The 15516-nt window shown below is 37.4% G+C and overlaps 1 long non-coding RNA gene across 1 annotated transcript in view; it reads left to right on the top strand.

The window, feature by feature from the left end:
* Positions 1-13967, top strand: part of LOC123953418 — a 125775-nt gene extending 111808 nt beyond the window's left edge. The window contains exons 3-5 of the long non-coding RNA XR_006820872.1: positions 10741-10778; positions 11763-11867; positions 12940-13967. This is a non-coding gene — a long non-coding RNA (uncharacterized LOC123953418). The remainder of the gene's footprint in view (positions 1-10740; positions 10779-11762; positions 11868-12939) is intronic.
* Positions 13968-15516: the final 1549 nt, after the last annotated feature.

Genomic DNA, 15516 nt, shown 5'->3' with positions numbered 1-15516 from the left:
ATGTCTGACACCATTACAATAGAGCACAATATAATTTGATTGAGAGTTGCCATGCTTTGGCACATTTATTACAAAGGTTAACTGTGATTTAATCAAGTTCATTAGCTGCAGATTTAGATATAGTATTTATAGTTAGTTATTCTTTTTCTATAGTCTCAGTAAAATCTCAAGATCTTTTTCAGGCCTAAATTTTGGATATTTTGACAGTCACTATTTAAACAAGTCTACCGAATGAACTGTGTATTTATTTGAGATAGGCCTTGTTGTGTGGAAGAAAAGAATGGCAAATGCTTGTATTGCTCTTTTAAAAAATTTAGCTTAGACTAGCAAAAAATCTAAATGTTAAGGTACTTTTATTTTAACTTATTCGTAAATACTTTTCAGTGGGTCTGCATGGTAAGTATTTCTCTGAACTCTGTAGCCTGAGGTGACCAGATGGTAGAACTACGGGATTTGGAACTCAGAGGGACTCAGAGGTCATGTAATTCAACATCTTAACTTTTCCGAGGTGAAAACTAAGCCCCAGAGCTCTGGCTTCTGTTTTTTAAACAGCAGTTTCTTCCCTTATAAAATAAAAGAGCTTTCAGACAGACAAATTAGTCTGTGATGACTAGATGGAGACAACTGATTTGCTCCTGACACTGTATTTAACATTCTAAACAAATGAAAGTAAAACCCAGAGGAAGAGTTATGATACAAAATGCATTAAGGCTTCCCTGTCACAAGTCATGCAGTGACATTGCTGAAGGTAGGGATTCCCAATTCCCAGAACAAGAAGTGTCATTTCCTAAGTAACTAGAATTGGTTTTCAAACTGAGACCTAGAATTTTCAGGTGTATACTCTGTAGAGCAGTGCACGCCATCACGGATAATTGTTACCCTTCTCCACCATGCTTTCCCATCTTTCTGTTTCACTGCTTTACCTGCTTAAAAAATAGATAACTTCTTCTCTTCAGCTTTTGTATGCTGTAAACTTGCTTTCTAGGAGCTTTTTTTTTTTTTTAATACAGCCTTGTTTTCGTAAGAACATGTAACAGAATTTTAAAGTGATGCTTAACTCGATCACAATGTTGCTTTATTTTTCTATATTTTGTGTAGAAGTTACTCTTATGAATGGGTAGTGACATGGGGAAGAAGAAAAATAGACAAATACCACATGATGTCCCGAGTTCTTTAAGCTTAATTCATGTAGTATTTGGTAATAGGGAAACAAAAAGGAAAATGTAAGAATATACACAAGTTCTAATAGATTGTTATCACTTGGATAAAGTAAAAACTGTAAGAATAATCATTTGATTTTTGTTTTTAAATTTGCAGCTTTTTTGTTTTCCTAATGTTATAAACAGTGTATTTTCATTGTGAGGGAGTCTCAAAAGTATAGGCCACCTAATCAAATATATGTTCTGTAATTATAAATATCAAGACTAAAATACTATTTAGTGATTTGTCTTGAATTATGATGAAAAACTTGGCATGTAGTAATTTCACTCCTTTCTTCTCTATCCTCTTAACTTTGTTGTTATTAATATACAGACATGTCTTCCCGTTAGGATCTAAACATTTTATTTTTTTTTTTTTAAGATTTTATTTATTTATTTGACAGAGAGAGAGAGATCACAAGTAGGCAGAGAGGCAGGCAGAGAGAGAGGGGGAAGCAGGCTCCCTGCTGAGCAGAGAGCCCGATGCAGGGCTCCATCCCAGGACCCTGAGATCATGACCTGAGCCAAAAGCAGAGGTTCAACCCACTGAGCCACCCAGGCGCCCCAGGATCTAAATATTTTAAAGGCAGGTAGTATGACTTGCTCAATCCTGTAACTTTCCCTCCTAGCAAAATGCCTCATTCACAGAAGGTACTTGTATGATTAAATGAAGCAATTCCATCATGAGTACCCTGCTCAAGCAAGTCAAATAAATCATGTTTAAATGCTTAGTAGGGAATGGTGTGCTTTGGTCATCAGGTCACCTGGGAAAACATCTCAATAAACAAACCCAGCTATTGCAACCAATTATTGATCTACTCTTCAGTGGATCCGCTCTGGAGATTGAAAGTCTCACTGCTTCATATCTTTCCTACATCTTTCAGAAGCTCCAAACTCTTAGAGTAAACATTTGTTTTATAATTAATATGGATTTTGATTTTAGTAAGTATTAATTTTGAATATACATACACGTGTCTATATGTAATGAAATTAAATCTCTAATACAATGTTTTACACTGGAGTGGCATATTGGACAAAGGAATCTGATTGACGTTGCATTTGAATCCCACATCCAATATTTACTGGTTGCATGATAGTAGGTAATACTTGAACCTCTCTCACCATGAAATTGTTTCATTCAGATTTTAAACATGTAAATGAGTAGGATCACGATCAATATATGGAATCACTTTGAAGTTTCCCTTCCCCTTAAACCTATGTAAAAGTATAGCCTCTCTTCATATTAATTTTGTTAGGAATTTATACTTAAAAATAAATTGGTGGCCTTAATATGACAAAATTAGAGAGAAAATTCAGTCAAATCTTAAATCCAACTTGTGCTTTTGTGACTAGTGGGAAGAGCAATCAACACGTATTCTACTTACGATACATATACATAGTATTCAAAGTTTATTAGTCACTAAATATTTATTGGTGAGGTTTCAATGGCATGTCCACTTGGTGCATCTTTTGATATTAATAATGGAAATAACAGCTACCTTGTTTCATGACTTTACAGTTTGCAAAGCTCTTTCACACACATTTAATCCTTTGACGCCAGCTGGTAATGAAATGTTTTCTAATTATTATGCATCATTGGACAGGGTGAGCCTGAAGGCCAAAAGCAGTTAACAGGTATTAATTATAGCCATTTACTTTCCCCTGAACTTTAATTGACATTCTCTCAGGTTAAAATCCTTAAGTATTCTATATGTTTGCTTCCTTTGGTCTTTCCTCTATTCATTTGTCTTTTAAATATGTCATGTATTGTCCAAGCTATAAAATTTTGTGGCTCAACCTAGGGTGCCTCCTACTGCAAATGATTAAAGCAGGTTGCTAAGATTTCCTTGTCTTTTATTGAGCATATAGTGATTTGTGCTGGCAACAGAATAAATAAATTCCAAAGATGGTTATTGAAACTGAAAACAGTTAAGAAAGACTATTTTTACCCAGCCCAGTCATGCAGATAGAGTATGGTTGGCTAATACTATGTTGATATGGAAATCATAAAGTATGTGGATTATTGTGATTTGGGAACCTATTAGAAATTGAACACCAAAGAGCTTTGCAGGGCTCTGTGAGGGCACTGAGTTCAGTGGCTCTGAGCCTTCCTCATCTTACAGATCCAATCATACTGTCAGATAAATTGAGTCTCATCATCATTGGAACAAAAACTCTATTCCTTCAGAAGATGATTGATATTTACAGTTAATCTTTAAATACATATTATAAATTACATATAATTATATATATTTTTAAAACATGTAGTAAATTATAATGACATGAAGTTGAAGGGTAGTAGTATTGGGATCAATTTTATCTCTACGATTTAAAACACAAATTGAGGGGGCACCGGGGTGGCTCAGTCTGTTAAGCAGCCAACTCTTGGTTTCAGCTCAGGTGATAATCACAGGGATGGAACCCTGCAACAGGCTCTGCACTCTGTGGGGAGTTTGCTTGTGGATTCTCTCTCTCCCTCCACCTTTGCCCCTCTCCCCATGCATGCACATGCTCTCTCTTTTTCTCTCATAAATAAATAAATAAATCTAAAGAAACCCCACAAATTGACAAAAATGGTTATCGCATTTGTAGTTGAACACTAGAATAAGAATGCACGATATAAATGTCTTCATATATAAATATAAAACAAAAAGACATTATAAGCTGTCATACATGGTATTTGAAGAACAACAGAAAATAGGATGATGTAGAGAACTTCTTTACAAATGCTGTGAAAACGGTACACACTAACTAGATCACTTCCCTTTCTAATTGGTAGTATACAGATACCCTGCTTTAATATATACATTTCCTATTTCTTGTAGTACATTGCATATTTGTCCCAAACCTTGACCTTTGCCCTTCCCTGTATATAAGCACTTTCTCCATGACTATGGTTCTTCCTATTAGAGAACATATTTCTTTGGCCATTGATTTAGGTTCATCCACGGGACATGCTTTAGTTAATAGAATAAGGAAGGAGTGATGGTATGGTAGCTGTAGCCTGGGCAGGAATTGGACTGGCATGATGTCTCAACCACACCCAACCCAGATCAGCTGACTTCCAGGGGACCCACAGATGTATGAATGAACCAAGCTAGGTATACTTGTTACCTTACACTGGTTACCTAGCTGTATTCTGTCTGACTCTTTCTCTGTCTGTTGATCTATCAATCTTTTGATCTATCAGCTCATCCATCCTATCTATCTGTCTAAAGTATTTATTAAAGTTTGAAATATTTATGGATCTAGATTAAAGTTTGAAATATTTAATGAATTGTAGATTTCTTGTTTCAGGGAAGTGAGATGTTATTTGTGCAACACTCTTGTGGACGACAGGTGAAAGAGGGCAGGAAAGCGCTGCAATACACATAAGTATGCATCTTCCTTTATCAAGACATTTGTTCTAATTTCAAAGTAACAAGAACTAGAGGCAAGATTTTTTTTTCTTTAATGTTTCAGATAGTTTTGATGTGCTTCAGGGTACGGCAAGGAATCTGGAAAAGCCCATTAGATGATCTCAAAGCTAATTAAGCCAATATTTACTCATCACCTACTGGGGGCCAGAAGGTACTGGAGATAATGAATATCCAGTAGTCAGCAAGAGATACATGATCCCTGCCACCCTGGTCTGGTGGAGAAGACCAATTCTACTAGTCTGCATCACACTAGCAGCTACATAATGACTAATGGTGACAAGTAACACGAAGGAAAAACACAAGATGCTGTGGGAGCACATGGTAGGGAGTTCTTATCATAGACCTAGGGTCAGAGAAGGCTTGTTATGTGGCATTTCAGCTAGGCGTGAAAGGTAAGTAGAAATGAATCAGGATGAAAGAAGTAAGGTTTAGAGAAAAGCATTGCATTCTACAGAGTAATCTGGGCAAAGATCCAAAAAAGGAAGGCACGTGGCATGTTCTTAAAACTGCAAAAAATAACGCCAGTGTGACTTGGGCGTGAGCAAGAGACACCAGACACAAGGCAGGGACCCTGTAGGCCTTTTGAAAATTGGGAGATTTATTCTAATTTGCATTTTATATGATCGTTTTGGATGTAGTGTGGCAAAAAATGAGGGAGAGGAAAATGGAAGCAGGCGGGCCAATAAGGGGGTAGCCATGGGTCAGGTGTGAGACAAAAGTGGGTTAGATTGGGACTGTAAGGGAATTTTGAAAGCAAACTCCAGAATGTTACAGTGGATTGAATATTGAAAGTATTTAGATTAGCCATTAATGTATGATAAGTATCCCCAAATCTCAATGGCATATAACAATAACATTGGCTTAGCTCATACACCTGTAGGTGGGTTATCTATGCTGGGCCTTTAGGCAGCTGTGTCCTGTGCCTTCTAGATCCTGGTCCCTGTGCTGGCTCTTCATTGTTGTTTCATAGTGTGATTCTCTCTTTTCACTTGACTGGATTGTAGCTTCTTGAGAATATACTATTGAAATATTCTCCAAAATATATTCAAGTGTATGACTACATAAATGGTAGAATCTTAATAAGTATTGGTTTATCTACCAATTTGTATAAAGCCAGACTAATTGGTCAGAATTTGGGAGAGGTATATTGAATCACTTTCTAATGGATTGATTGATTGATAAAATAATGTATTAATTTCCCCAGCCCTTTATTTAACAGTCAGTGTAGTAGGACCTGGGGATTCAGAAGATATCCTTATCCTCTTGGAACTCAGTCTGGTAGGGCTGAGAGACCTATAAAGGAAAATAATTTGTGCATTTCAGTCTATGTTATCTTTGAATACGATTATCATACCATTAAAAAATCACCTACAAAATATGTTCTTGCAAAATAATCATGAAAATTTCAGACTGATGAGTCTGAACTATGTAGTCTGAATGTAGCGAACTCTGTCCATTTCCTTTCAAAGATCAGTTAGCCTCATTCCAAACTCCAAAGTGTAGCTTTAACTTAACTAAAATCTTCCCACTTCTACCTTCCACACACAAACCTGTTCTTGCCTCTGGCCCATTCATTGCAGCTTCCAAAGACCAATATTCAGTGAGTAGTGTTGAAATGAATTTTATCCTTTATAAGGAGCTCAAAAATCTAAATGTAAGAAGAGAAATAATTTGACAAATTCTATTTAAGCTCCCACATGTCTTCTAATTCCAGACATTATATGAGTATTGTGGAGATCCTTATAGCTAATACACACAAACAAAAAGAGGATTTTATGGCTTCTGGTTAGAATTAAAGAAGAACAATCTTTCTCTTGAAGAGATTGCATAATGGAAGAGAATGACCCTCTCTGTTGTTTTGCTCCCGGTTATTATTTAGCAACTGAGTGCTGATACAGAAATCATATAAGAGCTCATTTTAAACTATTTTTAGACTTACAACAAAATAAAGAGATTACTCCATCTTTGAATTTTTTTAAGATTATTTATTTGACAGAGTGAGAGAGTGAGAGAGCACAGGCGGGGAGGGTGGCAGAGGGAGAGGGACAGGCAGACTGCCCGCTGAGCAGGGATCCTGATGTGGGGCTTTGAGATGTGGGGCCCAGGACCCTGGGATCATGACATGAGCCGAAGACAGATACTTAACTGACTGAGCCACCCAGGCACCCCTCCATCTTTAATTTTTTAGAGAAAACTGTAAGACTACCCCATCTTTAATGTTATAACACCGGTGAATAAATTATCTCTACAGAAAAGTGTCAAATGCATCAGCTAGCTATATATTAGATTATGTTGGGAAATCTTGCCAAATGTGAACATGATGGTTTTCTCAGCCAAGATAGAAAGTCTTTTTGTTATTCATACTTCAAATTCACTTGGTCTCAAATATCCAAGTAGCTGAAGCAAAATTAGAAATTTTATCCGTGGAGTGAGTGCTAAAATGATTTAAGGTCTAGTAAAAAGCTGTGGTTAAACTGAAAAAGAGACATTTCCATAGTTGTTTTTAGAGTCTTTTTTTCCTTCTACACCAATGTTTTCTTTTTTCTTTAAATATTTTGCTCTCTTGGTTTGAAAGTAGAAAATAAAAAGTGATACCACATGATTGCATCATTAGTTGAACTGCAAATGTTAGATTTTAAACATAATTATTGATCACCTAGGTGTAAAAGTGTTGGAATTTCTTAAGCAGGCTCTAAACCCCATGGGGCTTGATCTCAGGACCCGAGCTGAAATCAAGTGTTGGATGCTTAACCAACGGAGCCACCCACACGCCCCTCACGTACATACATTTTTAAAAACTTAATGAGGTCTTAACCACAAACATTTACACATTATAAGATGGATTTGTTGTTTCAAGAGTTTATCTTGGTGACTCTTTATATCACTCTATATAGATATTCAACATTATTCATAAGTGCAACGTATTCCTTAAAACTGACATGCCATGGGGGCGCCTGGGTGGCTCAGTGGTTTAAGCTGCTGCCTTCAGCTCAGGTCATGATCTCGGGGTCCTGGGATCGAGTCCCGTGTCGGGCTCTCTGCTTGGCGGGGAGCCTGCTTCCTCCTCTCTCTCTCTCTCTCTCTCTCTCTCTGCCTGCCTCTCTCCCTACTTGTGATCTCTATCTGTCAAATAAATAAATAAAATCTTTAAGAAAAAAAAAAAACTGACATGCCATGACTCATTTAATTATTCTGACATCAATTTGATTGCTTTCTTTGCTTTAGAAGAATACAACAATGAACTTTCTTACACATAAATCTTTAAGCAAATATGAAAGCTATAGGCTAAATATACAGAAGTAAAATTCATGAATATGGCTTATAGAAATGTTAAGTTTTGATAGATATTGACAAAATGCTCTCTGAAAATGGTTAGTGACTTCAAATTCTCAACAGTGGATTAAGAAAGTACGTGTTCCTTCATATCCTCCCCACACTAAGTTCTATCAAGCTTCAAAAGTTTATATAACCTGAGGAGTAAAAACTACAGTGATATTGTTTCAGTTTCAATTCCTCTGGCTGCTACTAATGTTTAGCATAATTTCATATATATGTAGTATGCAGTTTTTCTTTCTGTGAACTCTTTCCTTATACCTTTGTCTATTTTTTTTTAAGATTTATTTATTTATTTGGGGGGAGGGGTAGAGGGAGAGGGTGAGAGTCTTCAAGCAGGCTCCCTACTGAGCATGGAACCCAACGTTGGGGCTCAGCCCCACAACCCAGGAGATCATGACCAGAGCTAAAACCCAGTCAGTAGCTCAACTGACAGAGCCACTGGGGTGCCCCTTTTATCTGATTTCCTATAAGATCATTGCTTCTTTTCCTAATTATGTGGGATATCTCTCTATACAATTGTGAGTACTGCTTGTCTCTTAAACTTTCTTGCAAATATTTTCTCTTGGTATTGTCTTTTATTATTGTTTTTGTTATTATGATCTTTGTCAAAAACAAATTTGAAGATTTTTATGTAGTTTATCTGTTAATTCTTTTCTTCAGTTTGTAGGAGGCCCTTTCTCATTACTTGAGATTCAAAAACCATCATTCTATTTAAAAAATTTTTTTAAAGATTTTTTAAAAATCTATTCATTTTTGAGAGAGAGATACAGAATCAGAAACAGAGAGAGCACAAGCAGAGGGTGAGTCAGAGGGAGAGGGAGAAGCAGACTCCCTGTTGAGTTGGGAGTTGGGAGCCCAGTGTGGGGCTTGATCCCAGGACTCGATGATCATGACCTGAGCCAAAGGCAGATGACTAACCACCTGAGACACCCAGGCACCCCTAAATTTTTTTTCAGTGTTACTTACATGAACACTTTAATCATTTTTAAGATTTTATTTTATATATGATGTCTAGGGTTCTAATATTAAGATTTTATTTTATATATGATGTCTAGGGTTCTAATATAATCTTAAAGGGCTAGTTGCCCCTTTTAAATAATCCAACCTTTTCTTGCTGATTCAAATTTCCATTTTCTCTCACATATTAATACACATACAAATCCACCTGTGCACACACGCACATTTGCCTCTTCTGGACTCCCCAGTTTGTTCTCTTGACCTGCTTGTCTCTTCTATTCCTGTGCTCATAAACTGCTTGTGTCCTCATAGCTTCACAATACATTTTGAAGTTTGTGATGTCAAGTCATCCCAATTGTCCCTCCCAGACAGCCTTGTCTAGTTCCATAGAAATACTATTTTGAATTTGATGGGAATCATATTGAATTTATAATTATTTGATGGAGAATTACTGTCTCTTCAGTGTTGAGCATAGTGATTCTTAGTCACGCAGTCATCCTGATATTTGGAAGTCCCCCTTTCCCTGTCTGTGGATGATATATCTATTTAGGTTGTTTCCAGATTTTGGGCAGGCTAAGGGACATGCTTTGGGCATAGGGCTACCTGGAGCCATGTCCTGCCTCTTCTATCTCAGTGCCCATGATCCTGGCTTGAACCAGGGTGCAAAAGCCATTGCTCCCTTCAGTTCTCCAAAGACTCACCTGCTGCTTTATTCAGGGCCAAATGTGACCTCCTGCATCTATTGATTCTGGCTCTGTAGATCTTCCAACCATGCCTAGTTCTGCAGCAGTTCTCACCTCTAGGCGTTTTGAAAAACCATGCTTCCCTCTGGTTTTGGTTTTTTGAGACAACAATTCCATTGACTTCCTATCATGCAGGAATTTCTCTCATTTCTTGTTTCTCAACAAATGCTTTGGATTAAAACATATTCTGCCACAGCGTTGGTACTTTTCAGCAGAATGGTGGTTACCCGTTCTTGTCACATTTTCAGTGAGTTCTTGAAAATATTGTCTGGAAGAAAGAACTTAACAAGGCCCCCGTGAGATTCCGTTTCTGTGTTTGTAAAGCCCAGATAATGAAACCCTCTTTTTACAGGGCTATTTTGGAGTTTAAATGAGACACACAGAAATCTTAAACTCCTACCGTAAAATACATTCAATAAATATCAAAGAACCTCCCTTTTCTTTCATGTTAACGAAACTTACTTCATAAAAAAAAAAATAAAAAATAAAAAAATCTGACCTAAGCGTTGTGGAAACGTTACTGTTGCAAAACAGAACCATCATCTGCAAGCATGTATGACATCTGAAATTTCTCAGGTAAAATCTTCTGCCGCCAATGCTGAGGGCAGAACGATAGGAAGTGGAATGTGGTGAGCATTCTGGATGTGTCTGGCCAGATGACATATAATGTAACAGCAGCCGGAACACTTGGTGAGGAAAAATGATATTGGGGTATTCCCAAGAAAGTGACAGTGACGCTGTTTGCCCTGTCGAGCTTCTTATCTTCTGTGTAGCTGAAGCAGTGGCAGTTCATTTCCTCTGTGACAACTCAGCGAAGGTAGAGCCCAGAGCAGCAGCATCACAGAAAAGGCCAGAAAGCCTCACCGTGGCCTCATTGTGGTAATATCATCACAGCCACTTTCAAAGCCCTGATGGCTGGTTGTTCTAATTAGAATGTAGTTTTAAAAAGCAATCAGCTGTCCTATCAGTAATTATAAGCAATTACTGCGTGAGCTCTGTCAAAATCAAAATGAAAAATTTACAAGTCCATGTGAAATACTAAGCTTTTTGCTTATTTATTCATTTTTTTTAAACTTGTACTTGCAGGTATGAATACGGCCATCACCAGTGAGAAGTAAAAAAAGGTGAGTGATGGTCTCTGAATAACAGTGTGGTAAGTCAGGGTAAAGCACGGATCTATGATGAATTTTTCTGGCATTTAGATGAGTGTTTTCCTTTCGGGTCTGCAATTCTGCTTTTCTTTTCCCTTTTGATGTACGTGAAGGGCATTTGCTCTGATGCTAAATTTTCCTCTTTCATAGCAGAATTGGCATCCAAATCAAAACATAAATAAATAAACAAAAAAAGAAGTACTGTACGTGTCTGGAAGCATCTACAGTGAATTTGAAATTTCAAGGACAACTTGGAGGTACCAGTGATTCATGAAACAGGAATGTTAGCCAAGCCTGATGTAATATTTTATATGAAGGGTTTTTCACTCACAAAGGGCTCAGTATTTAACAAAACTAAATATCCAAAGGCATCCATTTCATCCTACACAGACTAATGATGTGCAAATCGGATTGGATGGACCTGAGAAGTCATTTAACATACAGCAAGTGTTTATAGCAACTGAGCTAAGCGGATAAAAAAGACCCTGTTCTTTTGAAACTACAGGGGAAGGCTCTAAGCAGGCGGCCACAGGCATCCAGCTAAGCTGACTCTGTCCAGGACTCTGGGCTGTGGGGACACGACCACGGGCCAGCTATATTTGCTAACCACACATTAAAAGTTATGAAATGTTTATTTTTGGCTTCTCGGGCTAGGGAAAGTTAAAGATCATATCTGTAACCAAATAAGCTTATGAGCCTTCTATACTTCAGGCCTTCTCTGTAACCTTAGTCTGTGCAAACAAACTCAGATTTATCCCTTTTATAAGGGAGAAGAGATTATCATTCCTTATCAGTGAACCACCACAAATACTGAATTATATACAGCTGCTAACATCAGAATTATTTTGAGCCTTATGCTTTTGTGAGATTACTGTTGTGAAGACCAGCACTACCATCTGTCTGCCTCTTGGAGACCATGATCTTACTTGCTTCTGTTGGAACCGTTCTTTCCCCTAGGAAAAACTGCAGGCGAGTTCCATACAAGAAACTCCTGATATCAAGTTTTTCAATTGTTTTATGGAAGCCACAACCCAACCCATGTCCCTATAATGTGAAACATAGGTAAGCTATACAATTTGTTCATATAGCCCATCTGGTCCTCAAAAAAAGCTTTGGACCTTTGCAATTAACACTTTCTTCTGAGAAATATTTAACACACTGGCTTTTAGAGCTCTTAGCTCCATTCTGGATTCTACTCCTAAGGCCAGATTAAGTTGGCATATACATATGATAAAATCTCATTGGCCTGAGTTTATGGAAAAGGGGGGCAAGAATGTCACAGGGAAATGTAGATTATTTTAGGTGAAAGTAATAGTGAAGGTACATTTGGTGATGAGAGTCAGGCTAACAGCGTTTGCCTATGCCTGCTTTGATAGATGAATAAAAATACATTGCTATTTCCTCATAACTCTGTGCTTTTGAAGATATGGTAGTGCACAAAATTTCGCCTAGAGTTTCCTGACAGCTAAGACAAGTGAAAACTGCTGGCATGTGTAGTGCTGTTTGTCAGATAAGAGGAAACACACAATTTCTGAGTAGGGATTGCATTTTTACTGACATTGAACTGAAGGTAAAACTATTGCTCCTTATATAGTTACCATTCCAAAGTAGCTAAGTAATTTTCTTCTTTTGTTGAGCAACTACTATATGATCAGATTCTGGTAGGTATTGACGTTTATAGACCAATAAGACAAAGTTCCTGTACCCTAAAGGGTTAATGGCCTATATAAATAAAATGATGTATAATGATTTTGTAAAAGTGTAACTTTATTCAAATCATTGTATTTTTCTTTTTCTTTCGTTAAACAGAGGGCATAACATTAAATCTTGATTCATGCATGCTATTCCTTGGACAGTGCTTTCAGGACCACACACTTGACCCAGGCCAGAGAGAATATGAGAACATGTCCGTTGCACTGTGTTTCTCAAATTTTGCATGTATGAAATGAGGCTTTGACATATTTTAGGTCATAGGCTCTTTGTGGCTTATTTCTGAGGTAAGAGTCTTGGGTCTTCAGTACTCTGTGCTGTTGATTGAAGAATTTAGAGGCTAGACATTTAGGAAGCAGACTTTTAATTTTCTTGAGAAACTTTTAAGTGTCCAATTCAAGTTTTGTTGTCATTTTTTGGGCAGATATTTGGCCAGTCACTGTCTGTTCTTCCTGGAAATCATGGAGGCCACCAGAAAGGACCAATATTTTCCTCCAAGAAGATCTCTGAAACTATTTGAACCCTTAGTCACGCACTTGGCTGAATCCCAGAAAACTGTGCCATCTAGCACAGTGAAGGTGATTTGGGATAATTCCGTGATATCTCTGCTTCTTGAGGGCAGGAGTCTACAGCCCATTCACAATGTGAATTACATACTGTCATCAAATAACATATTGCCCGGCATGCAGTGCTCAACAAGTGGTTGTTGAACTAAAATAAAACCAAAAGTAGAAGTTAGTACAGTATAGGAATTACCACATTGAATATTCAAGTAACTCAATTGTTTTAGTCACTAGGTAACAAAGATCAATCCTCACAGACACTACTCAGAAGGAATTTACAATACTTTTCAGGAGGTGAACGTTAATCATGACCAGATGCTGGAGAAGAACAGAAGAAAGTTGTCGATTTTGCCTCAGCAGATTGGGAAGTCTTTATCCTCTTAAATGAGATAACATTGGGGCTATATCTTTTGGAATGGGAAGAAATTAATCAGGCAGAGAAAGATGGAAAGGTTTTTGTACTGTTTCAAGTATTACCACATAACAAAACACTCCCAAACTCAGCTTGGAACAAAAATAATGGTTGATTTTGCTTATGAATCTGAAATTTGAGCAGGGCTCAACAGGGACAGCTTATTCTCTTCAGTGTGGCTTCAGATGGGTGCCTTGACAATCTGTTGGCCTTGTTGTTTGGTAGATCAACTTCAACCAGCTGAAGTCCTTTCAACACAACTGTTTGGGCTTTCTCACAGCATGGCCACTGCGTTTCAAAAGTCTATGTTCCAAGAGACAGGAAGCGGAAGTCTCTCACGTCCTGAGCCTAGAGACTGGCATGACATTGCTTTTGCTCCTGCCCAAGTTCAAGGAGAGGGGAAGCAGACCTCCAGAAATTTTGTATCCCTTCTTAATCCACCACATCTATAAATAACCTTCGACCAGCAATTACATACTAAATACATGATTTGGTAACGTAGATAAACCAATGGTGACAAAGAAATATAATGTGAAAATCGGGGGAATGGGGGGATGATGGTAGAAGGGGAGCATCGAAGGAGATGGCAGAGAGCCTTTTATACTGTACTTTTGAGTTTTATATTCTTCTACCCCCAGAATTGACCTGATCATTTCTATATTTAGGAAGATCAGTTGGGTAGCTTTGTGAAGGCTAGAAGCAAGTGGCATTGCAAATAGCATAACTGGGCAGAAACTTGTAATAGTTTACGAGAAAATTGATGAACTCAGATGTAAGTGGGAGTAGGAGACTAGAAAAAGAGCTGGATTTCAGTGAATTTTCAGTTATAGATTTAGAAGAAACTGGTTCCTAAATGAATGTATAATTAAGAGAGAATGAATCAGGATGGACTTCAAGTTTCTAGCTTGAAAAATGGGAGACAATATAGAATAAAAAAGAGAATCACATATGGGGAAAGAGGAGTTGGTGGATCTAATTTTTTAGAACATGCTGGCATTATTAGGCTAAGAAGTTTGATAAGCAAGTGGTTATAGAAATAGCTTAAAAAGAAGGTTAGGTGTGAAATATCTAAATTTGTAGTTATAAAGCTCGAGGTTCTAGTTAAAACTAGAGGAATGCATGAGATTTAAAAAAAAAACCACTGTTATCTGAGAAAAGAAGAAAACTGAAGGCACAATCTGGAGGACAAAACCAAGCGAAAGTTTAATAAGACTGAAAGAAATGGAAAGGCGGGAGAGGTAGAGGAAAAGCCTTCTTGATCCTACAAATAAGAATGAGCAAGTATTCTCAGATCTGCATCACAAAACAAGTTGGGAAGAATTATTTCCCAAACTGATTTTTATGATCCATATATTTTGTTCAAGGATACACAAATGAGAAGGTAGGCATACAATTTGTCTTATATTTCCCAACAATGTACATTTGCAGCAGTTTTACAGAAGGTGGTGTTCACTGTTTGCAAATGCAGAAGCTTTCTTTCCTCTCTCTCTCTCTCTCTTTTTTTTTTTTTTTTTTGAGAGTGCAAGTAAGGGTCTAAGTGGGGCTGTGGAGGGGCAGTGGGAGGGAGAGAGCATCTCAAGCAGACTCCAAGCCCAATACAGGGCTTGATCTCATGACCCTGAGATCATGACCTGAGCGGAAACCAAGATTCAAACACCAAGCAACGGAGCCACCCAGGTGCCCCAGAAGCCTTCTTTTTTTTTCTTAATTATAAAACTATAAAAGCATTTAAAAAGATTAGAAAATAAATAGATTCTGTTTCTTCATATAAAGTATGTGTGGTTTAACTCTTCTAGAATAGCCATCATTTCTTAACTCCTTTCATCTCTTGTTATCAGTGTCATTTATTTGGCTATGAATTCACTAATTTATCTTATAACTGATATCTTAGCATGACATGTTAAGTAAAATGTGCCTAACTGGAAATTTGGGAAAGAAGAATGTCACCACTGAAATTGGTTAAGGGCTTTCTCTAAACTGTGCCATGATTCTTGGGTCATAAACTATTCGAAATTTGAATGTTTAC

The sequence above is a fragment of the Meles meles genome, chromosome 11 (assembly GCF_922984935.1).
Source record: "Meles meles chromosome 11, mMelMel3.1 paternal haplotype, whole genome shotgun sequence".
NCBI lineage: Eukaryota > Metazoa > Chordata > Mammalia > Carnivora > Mustelidae > Meles > Meles meles.
Note: the sequence above shows the minus strand (reverse complement) of the source record. Positions and strands in the feature narration are given on the sequence as shown.